The sequence below is a fragment of the Danio rerio genome, chromosome 7, assembly GCF_049306965.1.
Source record: "Danio rerio strain Tuebingen ecotype United States chromosome 7, GRCz12tu, whole genome shotgun sequence".
Classification (NCBI taxonomy): Eukaryota; Metazoa; Chordata; class Actinopteri; order Cypriniformes; family Danionidae; genus Danio; species Danio rerio.
In genome coordinates this window covers 63780669-63785530 of record NC_133182.1, presented here as the reverse complement: position 1 = coordinate 63785530, position 4862 = coordinate 63780669, and the positions used below count along the sequence as shown (strand labels likewise).

Here is a 4862-nt window from a genome sequence, read left to right as displayed (position 1 = left end):
AGCTGTGAACGATCCTGTGTTGATGATGGTCCAGCTGGGTTGAATTAGCGACCAGGGCGACGTGGCATGTGTGCGCTCGTTACAATATATATATATTCAGTCTTGGTTGAACTATGATTCTGTCATTTACTTATTCCAAACCTGTTTGAGTTTCTTTCTTCTGTTGAACACTTAAAAGGTTATTTTTGACCAAAAAAAAAAAAAAAAGCTGAGACCTGTAACCACCGATTTCCACAGTATTTGTTTTCCTATTAGAAAGTCAGTGGTTACAGGTTGTCAGCTTTACTTAACTTTTGTGTTCAACAGAAGCAAGAAATTCAAGCAGGTTTGGGACAAGTGAAGAGTTAGTAAATGGCAGAATTTTACATTTGGACAAACTATCCCTATATATAATAAAATGCATATTTACCAATTAAAGGTAAATAAATGTTTTGAAGTTACTACCCCAGAGACAGTCTTTATTAAGTTAAAAAAAAAAAAAAGCTCTACATCAACTCATTCTTTAAGGTTTCCATGCTACGAGACTTTTTATTTTCCATCATCCATGCCAAGCAAAACTTTTTGCACAAGTTCAAAGTCCTTTACTATATATTATGTGAAGAGCATACATTAATCCATACAAGACAAGAAAGGTCTGGAAGTGTGCTGTGGGTGGTGTCCAATTCATTCTTCAGGACAACAGAGACCCTCAGTGAATGCAGGGCCAATAAAGCATCTTCAGTCAGCAGGATTATCAATCTAAAAACATAATTCAAGGATATTAATGTAAGGACAGTATCAAAATGACTGAGCCAATATTATATGATTCATCAACTATTCTTGATTACAAATATGTTTTTAAGTAAAAGTTTTCAAAACTTTCATCTTTTCATTAAACATGCCTAATTGTGAAAAGAATGAATGAAGTCTTACCATGGTGTTCCTAAAGAATCTTAAGTCACGCTCACGCAGCAAGACCAAAAGACCTCTGATAACAGTAGTCCGTCATGAACTGACATCATTCAGTTCCTGGAAATCAAGAATCAATTTTTTAAAAATTAAAAAAATAATAATAATTCAAATTATATTTTAATGTATACTTTAACACGTGACCCCAAACATACCTGCTCATCATAAACCTTTAAAAGATTAGCCAGGGTATCTGCTGTCTTGCCAGTTTTGGATGCTGTTTGCCTTAAAATTGTCATCAAATGAAATAGGTGGTGGTCCAGTTTTGCAAAGAATTTGTGGGGAAAATTCTCATTTGTAACATGTTGGTACTCTGCAAACAGCAAAAAGAAACAAGAGAGAATTTCATAAAACAAACCCACACCACAAAATATACAATTCTAGAAAAAATGTATTAATATTATTATTATGTTTAATTTACTTATCTATTTTTTACCTCAGATGAAAATCAGGTATTGATCAGATGTTGAAAGCAGGATCTTCATGTTGTAAACTGAACTCAAGGTCTAGCTGAAGTTTCACTTTCCTTGCTGCAAAAGTATCATTGATAAATACACTGTAATATTTATTTTATCTGGATATGCCAGGCATAGTAGTACAAAATAAATATTTTACCCACCTTTCACATGCCTCCATTTAAGAACCTATCTGTAGTCAGCAACACCTGACCTTCAATTCTGTATGTACACAAAGTCACAGTGTCATTTAGCTGAGAGTGGAAGTAGTACAATTGCCTGATGTCTAACGTTAACCTCCAAAACGGTTAGCAATAGAGCTGATTATCATGTTAGTTGCTTTAATTCGATGAACACAGATTTAATTTAAACAGTATTGAAATTTCTAAAACTGAATAGGACGACAAAGAAATTTAAGGCCTGATTTTAAAAGCTAGAAATAACAAAACTTACCTTATTGTCTAATGATGTAAAAATATATAGACTAAAATATTTGTATTTTTAAGATATAAATATATTTTAAGCTACAAAATTTGCACATCAGAAAACTGTCTTCTTTACCACGTCTTGAATATTTTGTTTTGTTATTATTTTATTTAATAACATAATTTTGTATTAATGTGTTATAGATATGCATACTTTGTTTTTTAGGCTGTTTATATTCTCTTCAGAGTAGACATTTTAAAAAATAGATTGAAAAAAAAAAAAAACTTTTATCATACCTTTAAAATACATTTGACCTAAATGACATTTAAACTCACTTAACTGACCGCATTAATCAGGTAATTATTGATATGCAGAGATGTCGTCTTAAGCGCGAGGAAATATTAAGTGTTGATCAGTGCTGGTGATTGAGGTAAAGTTAGTTTTATATTTACACATTCAGACTTTCTCCTTAATAATATAATTTCAGAAAGGTAATTTTTGCATATTCTTAATGGTGAAATCATATTAGCAGCCAATGACTTTCAAAGTACAACATTGTTCAGTCAAAAAAAATAGTGCATTTAGTGTAATGTTGTTTTCATGTCATACTTGCATGTGATTTCAGAACGAATAGACAAAGAACCATGGTAAACAATTTATGGAGCGAGTCACAAGTTGTTACTAAATGAATGTATGAATATAAAACCAACTTTACCTCAATGTGGTAGTGTAAAATGAAGCTCTGCTCTGTACCTGCTCAGGTGAGGAGCGCAGCTTAAATGTTCTCCGTCAGGCTATCCTCATACATGGATCAGCAAGCAACAAGCTGCGTGTGACAGAGTTAAGTTTTGAGACTACGTTTTTGCGCGTCATCAGAAAATACCGTTAAGTGTTTAGGCGGAGATCATTTGAGTTATGATTAACGTTACGTTTCTTGCGCCTTTCGTTTCCGAAGTGCCTACAGATCGCGAAGATAATACCACATTCACAGACTGGATGGACTTCAGCGCAGCGCCATGACATGCGGTTGTGAGAGCGCACGTCTCCATGACAACTTCAGCACAGGCTGAGAAAAGGCATACTCGCCCCAAGATTTAAATTTTTTTGAAAAATGTAATCTGCCGATTTTAAATATTTTTGTCTTTATCACACTCTGTTAAAATTCAGAGTTAACACATTACAACTAACGCTAACATTGCACTGATTCTAACTTTTTAAACAGTAATGTTAACGTTAGTTTGCAACAAGTGAGGCTAAACATGTTTTCTGTAATGTACGACACGTAAACGCACCCTGATTAACTCTACATTACATTGAACTGTTACTGTGATTATATTAATTAAAACATACATTTAATATTTCTTGGATTTGTAAATATTTTACTTACTGTAGTGTGAAGCGAGGCCGATCCGCCATCTTGAAAAAAACGAATGAAGCATGAGCACGTACGTGAACCTGGATGACGTCAGACGCAAAATCACTAGGCTGACAGAATTTGAGTTAATGAAACTTTAAAGAGACATTTTGTATAGATTAAACCCAGCAGAATTGTTCACCTTACTTGAAAGATTAAATTTTTTCAAACTCAAAAATAAGAAAAAGTTCTAAATACTCATCAAGGTTAATTAGGATAAACGAATTTTAATGATTTAAGTTAATAGAACTCAACTCAATTAATTAGTTACAGCATTAGGGTTTACAGTGCATATATATATATATATATATATATATATATATATATATATATATATATATATATATATATATATATATATATACAGTATATATAAAGACACAGACAGATGTCAGACTGTTAACTCACTTTTATCATCATTTGCATGAAAGTGCAATTATTTACAGAGTAATAACAAGTATTTTAATATATCGTTTTTAAAACTAGGATGATGGTTCAATATGAATAGAACAGATCCAAGAACTGTCCATCCCAGTCAAAACAGTAGAAGCTTAGTGAGTCTCATGCTGTCATTAGCCAAAATATTTTGACAAACCACACATAAAGGTCGTGCTTCATCAGCTGGTCCTGTCCACGTAAATCCTAAACTCAAATACTGATCATCATATCGTCGTCTTTTGGGTTTAAGCCCTGAACTTGAAGGCTTTTGTGGCGAGGGGGCGTGGCCGAGAGCCGTGGGAACGGAGTGAGGCCACCGCGTAAGTGGATACTTTTGCTTTCAGTTTGATGGCAGTCTCCGTGAGGAGCTGCCGTCCGTCAGTGTTAATAAATCATTTTAAAACTGCGTCGGTTCTCCGCCTCCTTCTTCCCGGCGGCCAAAAGGCTGTGAACTTTATTACAGCTTTGAATCGGGGGGGTCTCAGAAACCGACCCATTGTATTAGCAGGCATATACCTGTATTGGCGGGCTTGCCAAACAGAAGCGAATTCACAGATATGGCCTTCTGGGTAAAAAAGGTTTTCTTATATTTGACGAATTATTATTTTTTTTGTTCTGTTTAATTAAAACATTTAAATATAATAAAAAATACATATAATAATTAAACTTAATTATTATATTTTTATAATAATATATTTTTTCCCGCGCCTCCCCTGACATGCTCTGGCGCCCCCCTGGGGAGGCGCGCCTCACACTTTGAAAACCCCTGGTTTAAGTTCATTTGATTGACTATATCAAAATCTGTGGATATTATCGATGCATTTATTGTGTAAAATAAAGTTGCTACCTTTTACTGTAATAAGCTTAGTACACAGCTTATTACATACATGCATATTTAATATGTAAAATAAAAGATGTTGAATACTTAGATCTCTGTGTGAAGCCTCATCTGGGTCAGTTGGCATTTCTGTGTGGTACAGGTGAATTGGTTAAGCTAAAATTGTCCGTAGTGCATGTGTGTAAATGAGTGTGTATGGGTGGTTCCCAGTGTTGGGTTGCAGCTGGAAGGGCATCCGCTGTGTAAAACATATGCTAGATAAGTTGGCGGTTAATTCCGCTGTGCATGGCGACTCCTGATTATTAAAGAAACTACGCTGAAAAGAAAATGAATGAAAGTATTT

At 34.2% G+C, this 4862-nt stretch overlaps 1 long non-coding RNA gene across 3 annotated transcripts; it reads right to left on the bottom strand.

Moving 5' to 3' along the window:
* Positions 1-498: 498 nt before the first annotated feature.
* Positions 499-3261, bottom strand: LOC137496232 (uncharacterized). 3 transcript variants are annotated; one of them, XR_011016428.2, is made up of 7 exons: positions 3217-3261; positions 2583-2655; positions 1568-1625; positions 1385-1478; positions 1104-1261; positions 913-1008; positions 499-738 (listed from the first exon to the last, which is right to left on the bottom strand). It is a non-coding gene; the product is annotated as an uncharacterized lncRNA (long non-coding RNA). The 3 variants fall into 3 exon arrangements; XR_011016425.2 differs by lacking the exon at positions 2583-2655; XR_011016427.2 differs by lacking the exon at positions 3217-3261 and having other exon boundaries at positions 2583-2881.
* Between the last annotated feature and the right edge of the window lie 1601 nt (positions 3262-4862).